Source organism: Triturus cristatus, chromosome 8 (genome assembly GCF_964204655.1).
Source record: "Triturus cristatus chromosome 8, aTriCri1.1, whole genome shotgun sequence".
Taxonomy (NCBI): Eukaryota; Metazoa; Chordata; class Amphibia; order Caudata; family Salamandridae; genus Triturus; species Triturus cristatus.
In genome coordinates this window covers 1,656,055,823-1,656,077,576 of record NC_140591.1, presented here as the reverse complement: position 1 = coordinate 1,656,077,576, position 21,754 = coordinate 1,656,055,823, and the positions used below count along the sequence as shown (strand labels likewise).

Here is a 21,754-nt window from a genome sequence, read left to right as displayed (position 1 = left end):
CCCAAAATGTATCTACCCAGAATCCCCTGCAAAGCTCAAATTTAGCTGAAAAAAATCAAATGTTTCTCACATTTCTGTGTGGGAAAGTTGTGGGATCACTGGGCTGACACAAATTTCTTACCACCCAGCATGCTGCCGTGTCCCCCATAGAAATGGAACCTCACTTTTATGGGTGGGCCAAGTATCTGCGGCAGGAAAGGGCCCAAAACATATTGTGGAGACATCAAAATGATCTATCACCAAACAACCTGTTTTTGAAAGGGGGCCCCTGCGTTTTTGGTCCCAGATTCGGTTGCCATCTAGGCAAACCTACCAAACCCACACATTTCTGAAAACTAGACACCCAGGGGAGTCCATAGATGTGTGGCTTGTGTGGATCCCCCAATATTTTCTTATCCAAAATCATCTACAAACCTCACATTTAGCGAAAATTAGCTGAGATAGCCCCATGAGCACCGAATCACTGAAACTAGCCGATCGGCTCATTTCATTTTCAGTTTCATATGTAACGACGTCAGCGCGCCATGCACGTGATCGTCATTACATATGAAACAAAAAGAATGCCTCAGAAGGTTGGGGAAGCTCTGCCTTTTTTTAGATGCAATATTGAGGAACATTTCCAATTAATTGTAACTTGCTGAAAACAAACAACTATAGGCGATTTAATACATTGTACCTGAAAGATTTGTGCAATTTGCAACCAGACTTTATCCCAAAATGATGCAATAGGAGGGCATAGAAAAGAAGGTGGAAGAGGTCCCCATTCAGATGACCACAAGACCAACAAGCACTATTACTAGTGATGGAGTATTTAGCAATAGACGTTGGAGTATGATATAATCTGTTATATACAAAGAATAATATTTGTGTAGTGGCCACCATTCTAGAAATCTTAAATACTCTTGACCAGATTTTATTCCGGAAGGTGACTGGCCAAGCACATCCAAATCTGCTTACTATTGTGTGGGAACACATACTGCAACACTCAGGGAACGCCTCCTTAACATAGAGTGAGGCGTGGCATCATTTTGCTGCCTTGCCTTAATCAAAATCTACGAGGCCATGCAAAGTAATGCAAGGGGGCTTTTCATCGCATCAGATATGATTATGAAGCCTGCGCCACCGGAGCTTCAAAACATTTTATGCTCTAGCTGCGCAACCCTTTTGTAAATGAGTCCCAGAGAGTTATATGTTCACCCACATTTCGACCAATTTGATGATCACTAGAAAAGCAATTTGCCATGAGTTATGTTTCCTGGCAGCTTTGTGCAGTGGTTTGGCTCACAAATGACAATGTGAAGGTCCCAAGGAAGGGACAACCCCTTTAACGTGGGGGGAGGGCACGATTCCTCAGCCCCTATAAAAAATTATTTGTCACTAACAAGGTGAAAAGGCCAATTCCTATAAGCAGCTTGTTCTTGAATAGAAGAGAACTGAAGACCAGATTTAGCTAATTAAAGAATATATGGTAATACTGTCTCTTCTTGAACAGGCGCTCAGGACTACCTGCATCTGGAGGCACCATGCACACAATCCTTCCAATTTAAAGGCAGACTAGTAGAAACTAAATGGTCTTTTTCATCTCCTAGGGTATAATCATGTAGTCATCTGGAAAATCCAATTGTCTCTACTGGAGGAATTCAGAAGCCAGTCTAGGATGGAGAATCATGCCTGATATTCTGGAAAGAAGGTCCAGTTTGAGCAGAAGTCTTCTGTGAAGTTGAAGCAACAGGTAAAGAGGGTCTGGATACCACAATTGCCTCAATCAGGATCATCTTTTTGCACTGCGTCATTTTGATGATGGTTTTGGGAACCATAGGTATCATTGAAAAAGCGTAGGTAAATGTCATTGGCCAGTCTATTGTAAGGGCATTGGCCCTAAATGTGGGGTCTATGTAGATGATTTGAGGTATGACGTCAGTGAGCATCCATTTGTGCTCATTGTCTCCCATAGAGACGTTCCCCCCTAATGGCCAGTGCCATATCCAATGTGCTTCCCTCAGTGGCATAACAAAAGCTCCTTCAGCCCTCACGTGTGGAAGACCCCATGAACTCGAGGAGGCCCCCACCCGCACTGGCAGGTCCCTGGTCAGAGCTCTGAACTGGATCCAGAGCGTCGTCAGCCCCCTGCTAGTACTTTTCAGGGAGCCCCCCCTCAAGTTTTGTTATGCCACTGGCTTCCCTTGACAAGAATCCGGCACCTGTTCCTTTCGTCTTGTTGATTTAGTGCATGGTGGCTGTGTTGTTTTTCAGAATGAGTATCTTTTTCACCGATATAGATTAAACAGAAGGTAAACAGCTCTCAATTTAAGTATATTGATGTGGTATAGTTTCTGTGGAGAAGACCATTTGGCTTGATCTGAACACTCTTTCCTGTGGGCATTGGTTTTATTTAACTAACAATAAACATAAAATCAGACACGCATTATAAAATGATTTGGCATGCAGCAGTGCATGTCTACTTTAATGTTTTAAATAATATGTTGATGGGAGAGTATTAGCAAAGCAAACTCGCCCTGACGAATTCCTCGTATCACATTCTGCTAGTAGAGTAGGCAGAACATGTTGGCACCACAAGAGTCATAGGACTATTAAATCCCACTTGCTCCTGAACAGAGTCTATTTTAATCTTTCCCATCCACCCTGCTAATAAAGGGAAGCTTTAGGAGTGGATGAGGAATGTTTAACTGTGGCTCCCCGACTATTCATATACAAAGAGCTCCCGGGAATATGTTTGAGCCCACCATGACCTTTAGGAGTCAGAGTGAACCCGATGATGAAACATGTCACTACTAAAGTGAATGAGGGTTGAAAATAAAAGAGGATTATTTTTCCTTTTTCCCACTTTCATGTGAAGTGGTGTATAGTCGTGACACACACTCCACAATATCTTCTCTCGTTTGGCTCCGGGATACTGTTTTGATTTACACTCCTTTACCCAACCAACGTACCCTGTTTAATACCAGCCTTCGCCAGTGCAGGTAAGAGTGGTGGGGCCAGGTAGGAGGGAATTTTGACAGATGACGGCGAGGGAAAATGTATTATTTATTTAACTTCCCCTCATTGTTGTCTGTCGAAATCCCCCCCACCCGGGCGCACCGCTCTTACCTGTAAAGGCCAAAGCTGTTTAATACATGACAGAACATCCATCCTTCCATTATATCCCAAACTACTGCATGCAGTACATTTTTTTGCTTATGTGCCCTATTGCATTTCCTTTACTATATATGTTTCCATTTCTAATAGTGTTTCATTTAGTATTAATTGCACATGTTTATTATATAACATTTACTTTATTATAGGCTGATAGTGCACCAATTTCTCATCTATCATGTAATAATGTGAATTATAATAGCTCCAGATTTAAGTAAATGTATAACAGGATTTGTATATTAATTCTTGCATTTTCCATCGATTATTACAGGGTGCCACCTTTTCATAATAACAAGAAAGGATATTTAAGTGCAATGCACAAGTATTTTTGGAGAGAGACATCTTCAGCTTTTCTCAGGATTTCAAGCGACTGCGAACATCCTATCTGAAGGCCACAGGCTGGCAAAGCTGGACTTATCTATACTTTTCACATCTTTGAAAGCCATAAATGACCCAAACTGAGACCTTCTCAAAGCATAGGAGCTGATCAAAAGCAATTTTATTTTCAGCAACCGTATGCCAGTTAAAGGCCATCAGAAAAACTCATATGAGTACTTCTGTGCCAAGAAAGTTTAGCCTAAGGCTTGAAAGGGAGGGATTCTTACCATGGCAGGTTTCACCATTCAATACTTGGATTTAATGAACACCACAGAACCATAATCTAATATGTTGCAATTCTTTTTAACGTACTGTTTAATGACCTGTTTAATTACAACATTAACATGTATTCATATAGTCAATCAATCAATCAGGGTTTTATAAAGCATGCTACTCACCCGTGAGGGTCTGAAGGCGGTGGGGGGGGGGAGGGGGGAAGGGTTGCAGCTTGAGTTTCTTCCTGAAGGTGTGCTGTGTAGGGGGCATCTGATGTTGACCGAGAGCTCATTCCATGCCTTGGCTGCGACGTAGGAGAAAGCGCTTTAGCCTGCTCTGTTTCTGCAGATGCGTGGTGTTTCTGCCAGTGCAAGGTCAGCGGAGTGGAGGTTCTTTTTGGGTACATGAAGGAGACTCTTTCGTCGAGGTATTTGGGTCCGATGTTGTGGAGGGATTTGTAGGCGTGGGCGAGTAATTTGAAGGATGCTCTCTTCTCGACGGGGAGACAATGGAGGTCTCGTAGGTGTTGGATCATGTGTTCGTGCCGTGGGGTTCCGAGGACGAGTCTGGCTGCCGCGCCCTGGATGATTTGGAGCTTGTGCAGGAGAGTTCCATTAATTCAGGCATAGAGGGCGTTGCCGTAGTCCAGTCTGCTTGTTATGAGTGTGTGGATGACAGTCTTTCTGTATTCGGGGGGGGATCCGTTTGAACGTCTTATGAGGATGCGAAGGCAGTTGAAGCTGGTGGAAGCGACGGAGTTGATCTGGCGGGTCATGGTGAGGGAGGATTCAAGGATGATGCAGAGGCTCCGTGCTTTGCCTTGAAGGGGTGGGTGGGCCCCCGAGGGCGGTGGACTACCAGGTGATTTCCCAAGTGGTGGTGGAGGGACCGAGGACAAGGACCTCTGTCTTATCCAAGTTTAGCTTGAGGCAGCTGTTGTTCATCCAGGCTGCAACGTCCTTCATTCCTTCCCGGAAGCAGAGTCCGGTGTCTTCGGAGTTCTTCGTGAGGGAGAGGATGAGCAGGGTGTCGTCGGCGTATGATACAATGCTGAGCCCATGCTGCCGGACAATGGCGGTGAGGGGGGTCATGTAGATGTTGAAGAGTGTGGGGCTGAGCAAGGATCTTTGGGGTACTCCGCAGTCTCTGTGGGTTCGGAGAGGAAGGATGGGAGTCTGACCCTCTCGGTTCTGCCAGAGAGAAAGGATCAGATACAGTTGAGGGCGGTTCCTCGTATCCCTTTGTCGTGGAGGGCAGCCGTGTGGCCCTGGTCGAGTAGCAGGCGGATGTTGTCGGTGGCGGCAAGGAGGGCGGTCTCAGTGCTGTGGTTCCTGCGGAATCCGGACTGGGAGGGGTCTAGGATGGCATTCTCTCGATGAAGGCGGTCATATGGGCGTTTATGAGTCTCTCTGTGACTTTGGCAGCAAAGGGGAGGAGATAGATGGGCCAGTAGTTTTTCAGGTCCGTAGGGGCAGCTGAGGGCTTCTTGAGGAGGGGTTTGATCTCTGCCCACTTCCAGTCATCGGGGAAAATGCCGGATTCGAAGGAGGTGTTAATGGCCGGGCCTAGTTCGGGTGCTATGGCGGTGGCGGCTCTGTGGTAGATGTGCGGTAGACAGGGGTCCGTGGGGGCTCCTGAGTGGGTGTTCTTCATGGTCGTGGTGGTTTCTTCAGTGGTGGCAGGATTCCAGGTGGTGATGGTCGGCTGTTTGTTGGTGGTGGGTGAGGGGGGTGTCCAGAGTCTGTTCACTGAAGTTGTCGTAGAGGGACTTAATTTTCAGGTGGAGGTAGGAGCTCAGTCTGTTGCAGAGGTCCTGGGATGGTGTGACATCCGTGGCTTCGCTAGGGGGTTTGGTGAGCTGCTGTATGATGTTGAAGAGTTCATTGGCGTTGGTTGCATTAGTGTGGATTTGTTCTTGACGAAGGTTCGCTTGGTGGCTTTTAAGCGCTGGTAGTATTCATTCAGGGCATTCCTGTAGTTGTTCTGGTCTTCAGTGGTTTTTCTGTTCTGCCAAATTTTCTCAAGGCATCTGCAGGAGGGACTGGCTTCTTGGAGGTCAGTGGGGAACCAGGCGGCCTTCAGGGGGTGTATTTTGCCGGGGTGGCGGAGGGGTGTGAGCTTGTCTGCGCAGCTGGAGATCCAGCGGTGAAGTTCTTTGGCTGCAGAGTTGGAGTCTGTCGAGGTGGAGGGAGGGGTCGAGGAGGAGGGTGGCGTTGAGGTGTTGCTCTGTGATCTTGCTCCAGTTCGTTGGTGGTGGGCGTGGGGGGGATTCGGGTGCGGTGGTGGTGTTGAAGGTGAAGTGAACGCAGTGGTGGTCTGTCCAGACGGGCTGTGTGGTGTGGCTGAAATGGATGTTTGTCCCTCCTGCGAAGATGGGGTCGAGGGGGTGGCTGGCTCTGTGGGTGGGGGTTGTCAGTACTAAATTAAGGGAATAATACATTTAAAAGGATTTATTGAAAATTACTGTGTTTGTTGAACTATTGGGAAAATTGGTTCTGGAGTTTCCAGAAAGCTGCATAGTGCCAACATCCTAACAGGAGGGCACGGGGTGGCATACCTGCCAATGTATGTGCTTTTCATAGCTTTCAATGCTATAACAGAGCCAAGCTCTGACCTAGTCAAAGCACAGTACCTGATCAAAAACAACTTTATTTCTCAAGAAAGGTATACGTGTTAAAGGCCATCTAGAAACCCCATATGAGCATTTTGGTGCCAAGAATTTTTAGCAAGAGGCAAGAAAGGCAGTGATCTTTACCATGGCTGGTTTCATCTTTGAATGATTGGATTTAATAAATACCATCTAAATACCATTCAATATTTTGTCATTCTTTTTAATTTACGGTTTGATCACCTCTTTAATTACAACCCATTAACATGTATTCATGTAGCCTGCACTTGATTAGGAAATTATACATTTAAAAAACTGGATTGAAAAATATTGTATGTGTTTAAACATAAGAAGAGGTTTTGGAGCTCACAAATAATAAAACAATCCTGTAATGTCACATGATGAATCGTTACCCTGCATGCATCATCCTAAATATGGCATGAAAGGTACATGGGATATATATATAGCCTGCTCTGACTCCCTGCCCTGAGTCGATGAACTGTGGACCCAAAGCTGCCCCACTCCCCGAACCTACCCATAACAGGAGCCTTCTCTTCGGCTGCAAATCCCTTCTCTGTCAAGGACTTCATGATCCAGTTCAGGGCCACTGTAGACTGAAACACCTGCAACAAAAATCATTCCATTCCATTGAATTATTTTGTAGCTTCCATGATGGACAAAAGAGAACCACAAATCAGGCAACATTTCAAGACTGAGTGTAATCTTGAGGGTACCAATGAGCACCAAGAGACATTAATGAGGGAGAGAATGATAACCTGATAAGTAGGACTGGTCACAAACTGTCTTATAAATTAGGACTGTGTGTACATGTGCATGGTCAGCATAGGTCCCACCTTTGCTATCCTGGGGGACCCCAGTCCTCTGATCGGGCCCATGCCAGAACCTTGCTTTTATCACTCACTTTCCATTAGCCCACACTCCTTTTCCTTTATCCCCTCTCACAGATCTACTCACCGATGCACCCTGATGCTGGTGCTCCTTGATTCCCCTCACTGGCTCTCCTCCCTTCCGGGAATCTCTAAGTTGTTTCCTGCATCCACATCGAGCTCAGGTTCCCTCTTGCTTCCCCACCTCCTTCCTTTCACTCCATTCTACTCCCAGTTTATCTAATGTCTTGCCTCTCACTCTCTCCCTTTATGTACAGCACGAAAAGAACAGTAACCTGGTCCTGAAGATGACCTTAACCCACTAAAGGTCGAAACGCCATTGACCTCCCAGCGCAATTCTTGGCGCAAATCTACTGTTCACGAAATTGTCAATCCCTTGTAAATTAATACTTGTTAAAATTACTCGTGAACCAGAAAGTACCTTGCGTATATTGTTAATTTTGTCTTCTCTGCGCCGTTTCTCGCTGTGTCACTTGCGCTGCTCACCGAATGCCCCACGAACACTAGTTTTTTACGGGTTACGCCCACATTGATTGTAAACTGTGCTGATACTGTTCTCCTGCCTATTATTGATCTAAATACAGATTGCTCCATGCATCTTTCACCAAACCTTGAGTCTCTTTGTCTTTTCTTTGCAATCTAATGTGCATGTTTTATTAACAGCCTTTCAAATATTACCTATTGAGACATTGCTTTTGCTATACACAATTATCACGTAGGTCTCAACTGGGTATACGGGTGATCTCCTGTTGGTCGATCCCACCTTGGACATGGTGAGTACTTCGGTACCCCCCAGATTGACTACTAATGTACCCTTGTAAGTCCCTAGTATATGGTACTAAGGTACCCAGGGCATAGGTACACCAGGGGTCCCCCATCGGCTGAAGCATGTATTATGCCACCATGGGAGACCACTCACATTGTGACTACAGGCCTGCTATCGTAGCCTGTGTAAGTTGGTGCTAGCACCACTTACAACAGATATAGGTTTTCCTATACCTGAGGGCAATATACTTAAAACCTATAAGTCACCCCTAAGGTAGGCCTTTCAATCCTGAAGGCAGGGTGCTCTGTTCTAAGTGTGAGGGTGCACCTGCATGAGCATGACACCCCTACAACCTTCAGAGTCCATTCTCCTGGGTTGTAAGTGCATCAGCCATTATGATATATAGAGTGGCCATGCGTCTTACATGATGACCATATCCAAACTAGCTGTAACGAACCCTGTCGTGTTTGGTATGAAACATGTTGGAATCATACCTGTGAGAAGCTGGCTTAGTATAAGGTGCACACCTATGTAAGTGGGCACCCTGAACTAACCCAGACAACCCTTAAGGGGATTTTACTGGTCTTAGACAACCTTAGAAAGCTTTCTAAGTGGTAGCTGTGGAGAGCAACCTTCAGGCTTAGTCCAGAAGGAGTGTAAAGAAGCTTGTTTTACCAAAGCATAATATTATTGTAATAGATTAAGTGAAAAAGAACCACACAGTTTATTTATAAAAATATGTATTTATTATAAGACACTCACTAACACATACAAATATCTCCTACGTGGAGATATACACAATGCACACAATACTTTGCAAAGAAAACAGGTAAGTAGCATGAATTCACAGTGGTTGCCAGGGGGAGACCAAACCATATACTAAGTACAGAAGACGAATGCCCACCGATGTTGGGTGTTGCAGGAGAACTAACGGTGACCTTGGAGCTGAAGCTGTGTGGACCAGGCGATGTTGTGGAAGACCAGGAGCCATTCACAAGCTGTCCCACGTCAGATGTCTAGAGATGAGGGGGTCGGTGTCCGTCAAGAGCACCAACAAAGCCTTGTCAACTGCAAACAATGTGGAAAGCGAAAAACGTGTAGTGTCGGGACCAGCAAGGTCCAGGTGGCTCACCACGAGCCGGGGAGTCAGTACAGTCCCCGAGCAATCAGGGGGATCCACTGATTTCAAAGAAGACCCTGAAGAGGACCCACAAGCTGGAAGCACTGGAGTCGCAAGAGGACCTCTAGCAGCTCATCAAAGATGAAGGCCCATGTTGCAAGAGATGTGGTGAGGATGAAGATCTTGGTCTCAGGAGATGCTTGAGGTTGGGGCTACTTGGAGCCCAAAGATCTTGGAGGAAGGAAGCCAGCAAGCTTTTGCAACGACAAACCGATGAAGTGCACAGGGGTTCGGTTCCTGCGGCTCTGACGAGGGATACTGGCCTCAAACTTGGTGAAAGGACAGGGCAGGCCTCGAGGGATGTGAAGAACCACCACCTGTGTTGCTAAGCCTTTCGGAGCCCAGGATCACCAGGCCGGTCAGCTTTCAATCCTGAAGGCAGGGTGCTGGGTTATCAATGTGAGGGTGCCCACTGCATGATCGGGATACCTCAACCACCTTCGGAGTCCATTCTACCGGGTTGCAAGTGCATCAGCCATTACGATATATAGAGTGGCCATGCGTCATTACGTGATAGCTAACTCTAAACTGGATGCAACGAACCCTGTCATGTTTAGTATCAAGCATGGTGGAATCCTACCCCCCACACCATAAACAGTGTGGGAAGTATGATTCCATGCGCTGTAAAGGTCCGCTGGGCGGCCCTCAGTGCTCCTGGTACTAGTCTTCTAGATGCGGACAGCAAACTATGGCTGCTGATGACCAGAGACACTACTTTGCCACCCTGCTGCCAAGCCAGGACCGAGCAGGAGAAGGCAGGACAATAGGTTTCCTGTCATTTGGAGGTATGACCACCTCCAAGACAGGATTTAGTGTATTGGGCCAGGGTGGGGGTGCTTGCCAGTGCCACTAGACTGCTTTGAAGGGCACACTTGGTGTTCTCCTTGCATACTCCAGTTGAAACCAGTTCCAGGAGCCGGTGGCTCCCACTCTGGCACAAAACTGGACAAAGAACATGAGAGTATCCTCCCCACTGTCTAGCCCCTTTTCTGGGAGGGACCCCTGAATCATCCCAACCCTTTCCTTAGGGTACTTAAGGGCTTACCTGTGGGTGGGTCCCTGAATTCGTTGTGGGATAAGATTCAGATCGGAAACCATTTCTACTTTAACCGTCGGGACAGTCTGGACTTCGCTGGACCTTATTTTGGGAACCAAGATTGCAACTGGGACTCCTGCTGCTCCATGGTATCGTCGTCCTGCAAGTCTGCTGCAACATCTGTGTCCATGCTCCATATAGGTTCTTCACAGGGCCTGTGGACATCCAAGACACCTGAAAAAATCTCTCTTGGAGTGAAGGAGTCACTTCCCTGTATCTGCAGGCACCGCAATGCAGTTGACCGGTCTGCTGACCCTGGGCTCCCACTGACTCCAAAAGACTCAGCAACACGGGTCATGGGTCTGCAACTCCTCCGAGGCCTGCACTGTCTTCACAGCAAGTTTGAAGCCAGTATCCCACGTTGAAACCGCTGGAGCAGTACCCCTGTGCACCGCATTGACTTGCTGTTGTCAAGGCTTGTTGACTCTTCTCCAGAGATCTTCAGGCTCCAAGAAGCTCCAGCCTCAAGCAACTCCTGCAGCCAAGATCTTGATCCTCACCACATTCTTTGCACCTTGGGCCTTCATCAATGGTGAGCTGCTGGAGGTCCTCGTGCAATTGCAGTGCCTCTGGCCTGTAGGTCCTCTCAAGGGTCTTCTTTGGCTCCAGAGGGCTCCCTTGTATACTCGGGATCTGCTCTGACTTACCCGCTGGTCCCAGTGCTTAATTTGTGCCGGTGCTTTCCGGTGCTCAGCACCGACACTTATTTTCCAGGGCCGGCACTATAGCTATCTTTTATGCAGGCAGCTATTGTGCAGATAATTTATCAAAGGGGAATGCACGCAGCAGGTGTATTTTTCCCAAATCATCTTGCAAGCTGCTTTCACTTTTACCCATTCTGTCAAAGGCCTGCCCCCTGCCTGAGCCTCTAATTGGATAATTATTGCTAGGCTTGAGCTCATGACTCAGCTGGGGTGAGGCAAGCTCGCAAACCCAGGCCCAGGACGATGAAGGAACGTGACGAACAAACGAAAATGAGTACATTACGCTAGCCTGTGTGCTTAGCGCTTAGTAATAAAATATTTCACAGAGGCCCACGACTGTGTCTCCCCATCTAAGCCAGCAGTAGGGCGGATCTCACAGTTCTTCTCACCCCTCAGACACTGCCTGTGTCATGAGTGCCACAGAAATGTAAGTAGTGGGTGAGGGTAGGTGGGTGAATAAATGTCACTGTGCCTTCTTTTTTCAATTATGAATAATGACTCAACTTTGGACCTCTTGTTTCCCTGACTCGTCGTGTGCAGTGGTGACCTGCCTTTGCATGCATCTGCAGCATCTTGCTTCCTGGGACAACCTCTTGGGCACCTTGTTGCCGGAGCTGAGCTGGATGGTACCACTGGGATGGACTTCACTGTGAATCTGCCAGTGAATGCATCTTTCTGCCTCCTCCTGTACCGGGCCTTGTTGAACATGCTCGGCTACACAGAAAGAGAGAAGCCTTTCAATAACTAATCAACTTAGCTCCGGCAACAAATACGTGTGTTTTTTTATTTAATAATCGAGGGGTGCTTACTTTAAATAATCAAGTAAGGCCCGGAGAGCCAAAGTTTAGGCCCATACCAATTTCCAGTGCATAATTTGAGCTGGTGATTGCAAGTGTTGGCCAGCAGCACTTATTTTTAGGGACTGGAACAGAACGAGAGAGAAAGGTAAACATGGGTAAGGTTGCAAGAAGGGAACAACTGGAAAATAGCGATAAAGGGAAAAGATAGGAGTGAAAAGTACTAGCAAAACAGAGATAAAGGGGGAAAGATAGTGTCTGGTGAAAGATTAGACAAATGTCAACACCGTATTCGGCAGCACTGGTAACGAGGTTCTGAGATAAAGCTTTGAGCCCGACACTTATTTTTTTACAAATTAAGTACTGGCTGGTCCCGACACTGCACCTTTTTCTACAACAATGTTGGTTGCCGTTGCCAAGGCTTGTTGGTGCCCCTGCCGGACACTGACTCCTTGGCTCTTGAGATCCAACGTGGGACAGCTCGTAATTGGCTTCAGGTCTTCCACAGCATTGCCTGGTCTGCACAGCTGCCACTTCAAGGGTACCGTCAACTCTCCTGCATCTACCGACATAGGTGGGCTTTCGTCTTCCGTGCTTCCTGGTCACTCCTGAGTGGCATGAACTCTGTCCCCTCTGCTTGCAGGTTCTTCTCATCTTGAATTCACCTGTGGGTTCCACCGGACTCTTTCACCTTCTTCGCCAGCGGCATCTTTACTGAAGTCCTCCATTGTTGTCTACGGCAGTTTCGACAGCACTTCGTACCTATGTACCCGGCTTCCCAGGTGTAGGTATCCTGGTTCCTGGGATATCCACGGGTGGGTGACTCTCCACCCTTCCATGGGGTTTCTTCAGGGTCCTCTGGGAAGGGTCCTTCTTCAAAACTGCAACAGCGACTTACCCATTGACTTTAATTGAGCGTGCAGTTGTGTTCCCACTCTGCACTCGGCCTCCGTGGGGTTCCTAGATACTCACCTTGGGTGGTTCCTTCAGTCCCTGACTCTTCTACATCCTCTGTATCCAGTCTCGACTTAGGTCATGGTTCGCATTCCACTATTTTAGCATATGGGTGGGTCTCCCCATTGAGGCCACTGTGTATTTGTGCTGCTTACCTGTTGTATATTTGAAGTATTGTGTGTATTGTGACTATATCTCCGGGGAGGGGATATTGCAATGTGTTAGTGAATGTTTGTAATATATTTATTTTTTTATAACTACACTGTGTGGTTCTTTTTCACTTAACCTACACTCTATGATTAAGCACTGGTCAAATAAGCTGCTTTACATTCCTCCTGGACTAATCCTGAAGGATGCTCCCCATAGCTTCCACTTAGAGATCTTTCTATGGTTGTCTAAAACCACCAAACTCACCATAAGGGTTGTCTGGATTAGCGCAGGGTGCTAAACTTACATAAGTGAGCACCATATACTAGGCCAACCTCCTACAATAAGCCAATGTTTCCACATTTTAGGAAGATAGCACATGTGTAGGAGAGTAGGATCTGCTTCACATGGGTACCCCCACTTTTTGCTGGTGTTTCACTGTTTTTCGACCTTAGTCTGGCTGTGGCCCTGCTAATCAGGACCACAGCCTAGCTGCTTCCTCTCTAAAATGGTATTTATGTACATTAGGTACATATCTAATTGGATTCTGGAGTGCCTTATAAGACCCTAGTATATGGTATACTATGTACCTAGGGCATAGGTACCTCAGAGGCCTACCAGGGGCTGCAGCATGTATTATGCCACCCCTGGGAAGCACTCCAAAATGGCACCACAGGTCTGCTACTGCAACCTGGGTAAGGGTGTGCTTGCACCCCTTACAGTGGTATAGGCTACCTATATCCACACATATATACAGACACATATAAACCTATAAGCCACTCCTATGGCAGGCCTTGACAATCCTGAAGGCAGAGTGCTTGGTTTTATGTGAGAGGGTGCCCAAGCATGAGCTGAGCCCCTCTGCAGCTTTCGGAAATACTTCCTTATGGCTGTTCTGTGATACAGCCATACCATATACTCTTAAATGCATTATAACCTCGCGGTAAATGCTAACTTTGGAATGGCTGCATCAAAACATGTTGTGTTTGGTGTCAAACGCTTTGGAATACTACCCCCGCCAATTCTGGCAGCGGGGGTAACATTCCACCCTTCTAGACGGAGAGACATGTTCACACTGGCTAAACCCGGTAGGACTTTCCTGAGCCCTGGCATCACAAAATGGATGCCTCTGCCACAGACACGGGTCTGGTCTCCTGCTGCTGACCGAAACTCCGGCAGGGGAGGCCTGGACAATAGGTTTTCGGTTGAGGGGAGGTGTCACCACCTCCCCAGACAGGCAGATGTGTATTGGGGCTGGGCGGGAGCACTCTCTGGTGCTTTGAAGTCCTGCACTGGGGGCACACTTGGTGTCCCTGTGCATAGTCCAGTTCAAACCGGTTGCAGGGGCTACCTGCCCCTGCTCTGGCGCGAAACTGGACAAAGGAAATGGGTGTAACCACCCCTCTTTCCAAGCCCACCCATAGGTGGGGCCTTAGCATTAGTCCATCCCCTAAACTTACTATAATTATAGGAATCCAGTCCCTAGGACTGCGGAATCCGGACTGGGAGGGGTCTAGGATGGCATTCTCTCGATGAAGGCGGTCATATGGGCGTTTATGAGTCTCTCTGTGACTTTGGCAGCAAAGGGGAGGAGATAGATGGGCCAGTAGTTTTTCAGGTCCGTAGGGGCAGCTGAGGGCTTCTTGAGGAGGGGTTTGATCTCTGCCCACTTCCAGTCATCGGGGAAAATGCCGGATTCGAAGGAGGTGTTAATGGCCGGGCCTAGTTCGGGTGCTATGGCGGTGGCGGCTCTGTGGTAGATGTGCGGTATAACACACAAAATGGATAAGGGGGGTCCAAGGGAACAGATTTAAAGACCTGCGAGAAGTTTCATTCCCCTAATACGTAATATGCAACACACAAACATAAACTCTCGGGTCTGAGCAACTTTAGAACTAGAGCATGAAAGGAGAGATACTATAGTAAAGCTGTGTCTAAAATGACAGTGAACAAATCAGAAAGGAAAGGAATCCCTTTAAGGATGAATGCCCTCACTCACCCGAAGGTGCCATGCTTCATCATTTAGGCTTTCTCCTCTCAGTGGGAAAACCCAGTCCCACTGAGGGCTACAACCACCGCACTGAGAAGTGGGAGCTCAGGGATGTTTTTGTTTAAGATTTTAGGATACTCAGATCCCAAAGATGAGCACTAATGTGAGAAGAGGGCGCAGCGCAAAGAAATTCAAAAGTGTGTGAAGTGTGAGCTAAAACTGGCTAGCGCTATTGAAAAAATGATTTTTATTGACTCATTAGCCCTGCCAGAGATAAAAAACAGTGCAAAGCAGTTACTATTGAAAACTGCTAGATGACAAGGGTCAACATGTTTCAGCCAATGACCATCTCAAAAGTATGTGTGGCTTTCATCAGGACCAAAAAACAAAGCTGCTGCTAGAAAGTGTTACACACGTGCAAATAAAGTTTGAAAAAAAGACCAAACCAGTTAATGCTTTAGCGGATACAATCTCGCTGGAACTTGTCTGAAAATAAGAAGACACATATAGAAAAAGTAAATCTCCAAAACTCATTAGTTAACAGTCAAGTCTGAAACACTGGTATATGTGGCTCAAACATAGTACTTATGTCCAAACTGTTAGAAAGCTCTAGTAAAAAGACTCACCCAATCTGTGGGACAAGTGAGCCCACCTCAACCTGGTTACAACTCAGGGAAGGGAGCCCCGCTATGTGAAAATAAGCAAGTGTAACCTAATCAGTATAATTTACTTGCTCAATAGTGCCATGAAAAGTGAAGAATATCAGTAATGTCCAACAGACTAAAACGGACTCAAAACGACATAGAGTGTTATAACGATGTCACTCCCCTTATATCCTGGAAGTGTATGTACATAAACCACTTGTTAAGATTTTACAAAAGTGGTCAAGGACGAGGAAAGTCAAGTGTCTGAAAATTACGAACTCATGTTCAAGCCAAGAATCTATACACCGAAAGACTACACCATGACCAAACACAGCGACAATTATCAATAACTTAAACCGAATCATCAAGCAGAAACTCACTAAAATGCATATCAACACACTCACCTCTCCGTCGGTACTCCGTCGATGTACAGAGATTGCAACCGGAGGAACCGACGGGGTGGGAAAAGTGAGAATAAATACCCAAACACTGATGGCTCCGAATGGAGAAATGAGGACCCCATAGGTGTCTATCCTGCATTCGTGAAGGGACATAAGGACCCCATAGTCGTCTTGCTGTAATGCCTGTCTCTGGCAGGACGCTGGTGACTTAATAAAGCAGTGTACGGCAAAGCGCGCATGCGCACTAGGATGCATTTGTATCATGGAGTTTTGTTAGCGAAGCCCGACCAGAGACAGCAATGATTGTTTATCTGTAGCCTAGCAACGAGAACATATAGTTTTTTCAGAAGACGATACAAACCGGAACACAAGCTTTATTAGTCAATGGGCACAACCAAATTGCTGAATGTTTAAGCAAATCGATTTGTGCATAATTAATGAAGGCCCAGTATTAACAAAGTACAAAACCCATTTGACACAAAAATGTGTAAAAAACGCTGAGAAGGCATGTGTCGTATTTCACCACAAGTACAGGATTCAGTAAATAATAGTGCCAAAGTTGACTCTACAAGTAAACAAACAATCGCTCCACAGTATAATCTCAGGAAGGATCTACATATATCCAGTTGTTTTACGTATTTACTGTGGGAATGTTATAATATCAAATTATTTGTTGGAATTGCTAAAGGCAATTCTCATAGATGGTATAAGGTCATAGAGACAACCAAGGAATATCCTCGTTCAAACCTATGTTGTCACTTTTTAAGCGGAACACCCACCGCTGTTCTCTTCTGAAGAGAAATTTTGAAATATCTGTGATATGCTGGGGAATGAGAGGCTGCTCCAAAATGGTCCACGACAAATCATCTGCCTGGTGATTAAAATCCATGTATCTCATCTCATCTCATCACGTGCCCCTGTTCCATGCAGTATGTGGGCATGACTACACGCAAGGTCAAAACCAGAATCCTTGAACACAAGAGCACCATTCGGTGCAAGAGGAGGGCTACTAAAATGACAAACCACTTCCTGGATTTTAATCACCAGGCAGATGATTTGTCGTGGACCATTTTGGAGCAGCCTCTCATTCCCCAGCATATCACAGATATTTCAAAATTTCTCTTCAGAAGAGAACAGCGGTGGGTGTTCCGCTTAAAAAGGGACAACATAGGTTTGAACGAGGATATTCCTTGGTTGTCTCTATGACCTTATACCATCTATGAGAATTGCCTTTAGCAATTCCAACAAATAATTTGATATTATAACATTCCCACAGTAAATACGTAAAACAACTGGGTATATGTAGATCCTTCCTGAGATTATACTGTGGAGCGATTGTTTGTTTACTTGTAGAGTCAACTTTGGCACTATTATTTACTGAATCCTGTACTTGTGGTGAAATACGACACATGCCTTCTCAGCGTTTTTTACACATTTTTGTGTCAAATGGGTTTTGTACTTTGTTAATACTGGGCCTTCATTAATTATGCACAAATCGATTTGCTTAAACATTCAGCAATTTGGTTGTGCCCATTGACTAATAAAGCTTGTGTTCCGGTTTGTATCGTCTTCTGAAAAAACTATATGTTCTCGTTGCTAGGCTACAGATAAACAATCATTGCTGTCTCTGGTCGGGCTTCGCTAACAAAACTCCATGATACAAATGCATCCTAGTGCGCATGCGCGCTTTGCCGTACACTGCTTTATTAAGTCACCAGCGTCCTGCCAGAGACAGGCATTACAGCAAGACGACTATGGGGTCCTTATGTCCCTTCACGAATGCAGGATAGACACCTATGGGGTCCTCATTTCTCCATTCAGAGCCATCAGTGTTTGGGTATTTATTCTCACTTTTCCCACCCCGTCGGTTCCTCCGGTTGCAATCTCTGTACATCGACGGAGTACCGACGGAGAGGTGAGTGTGTTGATATGCATTTTAGTGAGTTTCTGCTTGATGATTCGGTTTAAGTTATTGATAATTGTCGCTGTGTTTGGTCATGGTGTAGTCTTTCGGTGTATAGATTCTTGGCTTGAACATGAGTTCGTAATTTTCAGACACTTGACTTTCCTCGTCCTTGACCACTTTTGTAAAATCTTAACAAGTGGTTTATGTACATACACTTCCAGGATATAGGGGAGTGACATCGTTATAACACTCTATGTCGTTTTGAGTCCGTTTTAGTCTGTTGGACATTACTGATATTCTTCACTTTTCATGGCACTATTGAGCAAGTAAATTATACTGATTAGGTTATACTTGCTTATTTTCACAGAGCGGGGCTCCCTTCCCTGAGTTGTAACCAGGTTGAGGTGGGCTCACTTGTCCCACAGATTGGGTGAGTCTTTTTACTAGAGCTTTCTAACAGTTTGGACATAAGTACTATGTTTGAGCCACATATACCAGTGTTTCAGACTTGACTGTTAACTAATGAGTTTTGGAGATTTACTTTTTCTATATGTGTCTTCTTATTTTCAGACAAGTTCCAGCGAGATTGTATCCGCTAAAGCATTAACTGGTTTGGTCTTTTTTTCAAACTTTATTTGCACGTGTGTAACACTTTCTAGCAGCAGCTTTGTTTTTTGGTCCTGATGAAAGCCACACATACTTTTGAGATGGTCATTGACTGAAACATGTTGACCCTTGTCATCTAGCAGTTTTCAATAGTAACTGCTTTGCACTGTTTTTTATCTCTGGCAGGGCTAATGAGTCAATAAAAATCATTTTTTCAATAGCGCTAGCCAGTTTTAGCTCACACTTCACACACTTTTGAATTTCTTTGCGCTGCGCCCTCTTCTCACATTAGTGCTCATCTTTGGGATCTGAGTATCCTAAAATCTTAAACAAAAACATCCCTGAGCTCCCACTTCTCAGTGCGGTGGTTGTAGCCCTCAGTGGGACTAGGTTTTCCCACTGAGAGGAGAAAGCCTAAATGATGAAGCATGTCATCTTCGGGTGAGTGAGGGCATTCATCCTTAAAGGGATTCCTTTCCTTTCTGATTTGTTCACTGTCATTTTAGACACAGCTTTACTATAGTATCTCTCCTTTCATGCTCTAGTTCTAAAGTTGCTGAGACCCGAGAGTTTATGTTTGTGTGTTGCGTAGATGTGCGGTAGACAGGGGTCCGTGGGGGCTCCTGAGTGGGTGTTCTTCATGGTCGTGGTGGTTTCTTCAGTGGTGGCAGGATTCCAGGTGGTGATGTCCGGCTGTTTGTTGGTGGTGGGTGAGGGGGGTGTCCAGAGTCTGTTCACTGAAGTTGTCGTAGAGGGACTTAATTTTCAGGTGGAAGTAGGAGCTCAGTCTGTTGCAGAGGTCCTGGGATGGTGTGACATCCGTGGCTTCGCTAGGGGGTTTGGTGAGCTGCTGTATGATGTTGAAGAGTTCATTGGCGTTGGTTGCATTAGTGTGGATTTTGTTCTTGACGAAGGTTCGCTTGGTGGCTTTTAAGCGCTGGTAGTATTCATTCAGGGCATTCCTGTAGTTGTTCTGGTCTTCAGTGGTTTTTCTGTTCTGCCAAATTTTCTCAAGGCATCTGCAGGAGCGCCTGGCTTCTTGGAGGTCAGTGGGGAACCAGGCGGCCTTCAGGGGGTGTATTTTGCCGGGGTGGCGGAGGGGTGTGAGCTTGTCTGCGCAGCTGGAGATCCAGCGGTGAAGTTCTTTGGCTGCAGAGTTGGAGTCTGTCGAGGTGGAGGGAGGGGTCGAGGAGGAGGGTGGCGTTGAGGTGTTGCTCTGTGATCTTGCTCCAGTTCGTTGGTGGTGGGCGTGGGGGGGATTCGGGTGCGGTGGTGGTGTTGAAGGTGAAGTGTACGCAGTGGTGGTCTGTCCAGACGGGCTGTGTGGTGTGGCTGAAATGGATGTTTGTCCCTCCTGCGAAGATGGGGTCGAGGGGGTGGCTGGCTCTGTGGGTGGGGGTTGTCAGTACTAAATTAAGGGAATAATACATTTAAAAGGATTTATTGAAAATTACTGTGTATGTTGAACTATTGGGAAAATTGGTTCTGGAGTTTCCAGAAAGCTGCATAGTGCCAACATCCTAACAGGAGGGCACGGGGTGGCATACCTGCCAATGTATGTGCTTTTCATAGCTTTCAACGCTATAACAGAGCCAAGCTCTGACCTAGTCAAAGCACAGTACCTGATCAAAAACAACTTTATTTCTCAAGAAAGGTATGCGTGTTAAAGGCCATCTAGAAACCCCATATGAGCATTTTGGTGCCAAGAATTTTTAGCAAGAGGCTAGAAAGGCAGTGATCTTTACCATGGCTGGTTTCATCTTTGAATGATTGGATTTAATAAATACCATCTAAATACCATTCAATATTTTGTCATTCTTTTTAATTTACGGTTTGATCACCTCTTTAATTACAACCCATTAACATGTATTCATGTAGCCTGCACTTGATTAGGAAATTATACATTTAAAAAACTGGATTGAAAAATATTGTATGTGTTTAAACATAAGAAGAGGTTTTGGAGCTCACAAATAATAAAACAATCCTGTAATGTCACATGATGAATCATTACCCTGCATGCATCATCCTAAATATGGCATGAAAGGTACATGGGATATATATATAGACTGCTCTGACTCCCTGCCCTGAGTCGATGAACTGTGGACCCAAAGCTGCCCCACTCCCCGAACCTACCCATAACAGGAGCCTTCTCTTCGGCTGCAAATCCCTTCTCTGTCAAGGACTTCATGATCCAGTTCAGGGCCACTGTAGACTGAAACACCTGCAACAAAAATCATTCCATTCCAGCGCAATTCTTGGCGCAAATCTACTGTTCACGAAATTGTCAATCCCTTGTAAATTAATACTTGTTAAAATTACTCGTGAACCAGAAAGTACCTTGCGTATATTGTTAATTTTGTCTTCTCTGCGCCGTTTCTCGCTGTGTCACTTGCGCTGCTCACCGAATGCCCCACGAGCACTAGTTTTTTACGGGTTACGCCCACATTGATTGTAAACTGTGCTGATACTGTTCTCCTGCCTATTATTGATCTAAATACAGATTGCTCCATGCATCTTTCACCAAACCTTGAGTCTCTTTGTCTTTTCTTTGCAATCTAATGTGCATGTTTTATTAACAGCCTTTAAATATTACCTATTGAGACATTGCTTTTGCTATACACAATTATCACGTAGGTCTCAACTGGGTATACGGGTGATCTCCTGTTGGTCGATCCCACCTTGGACATGGTGAGTACTTCGGTACCCCCCAGATTGACTACTAATGTACCCTTGTAAGTCCCTAGTATATGGTACTAAGGTACCCAGGGCATAGGTACACCAGGGGTCCCCCATCGGCTGAAGCATGTATTATGCCACCATGGGAGACCACTCACATTGTGACTACAGGCCTGCTATCGTAGCCTGTGTAAGTTGGTGCTAGCACCACTTACGACAGATATAGGTTTTCCTATACCTGAGGGCAATATACTTAAAACCTATAAGTCACCACTAAGGTAGGCCTTTCAATCCTGAAGGCAGGGTGCTCTGTTCTAAGTGTGAGGGTGCACCTGCATGAGCATGACACCCCTACAACCTTCAGAGTCCATTCTCCTGGGTTGTAAGTGCATCAGCCATTATGATATATAGAGTGGCCATGCGTCTTACATGATGACCATATCCAAACTAGCTGTAACGAACCCTGTCGTGTTTGGTATGAAACATGTTGGAATCATACCTGTGAGAAGCTGGCTTAGTATAAGGTGCACACCTATATAAGTGGGCACCCTGAACTAACCCAGACAACCCTTAAGGGGATTTTACTGGTCTTAGACAACCTTAGAAAGCTTTCTAAGTGGTAGC

At 45.9% G+C, this 21,754-nt stretch overlaps 1 long non-coding RNA gene across 1 annotated transcript in view; it reads right to left on the bottom strand.

Annotated features, from left to right (window-relative positions):
* Positions 1-20,676, bottom strand: part of LOC146808500 (uncharacterized) — a 75,096-nt gene extending 54,420 nt beyond the window's left edge. The window contains exons 1-2 of the long non-coding RNA XR_014968004.1: positions 20,588-20,676; positions 6,891-6,978 (exon numbers count right to left, since the gene is read on the bottom strand). This is a non-coding gene — a long non-coding RNA (uncharacterized LOC146808500). The remainder of the gene's footprint in view (positions 1-6,890; positions 6,979-20,587) is intronic.
* Between the last annotated feature and the right edge of the window lie 1,078 nt (positions 20,677-21,754).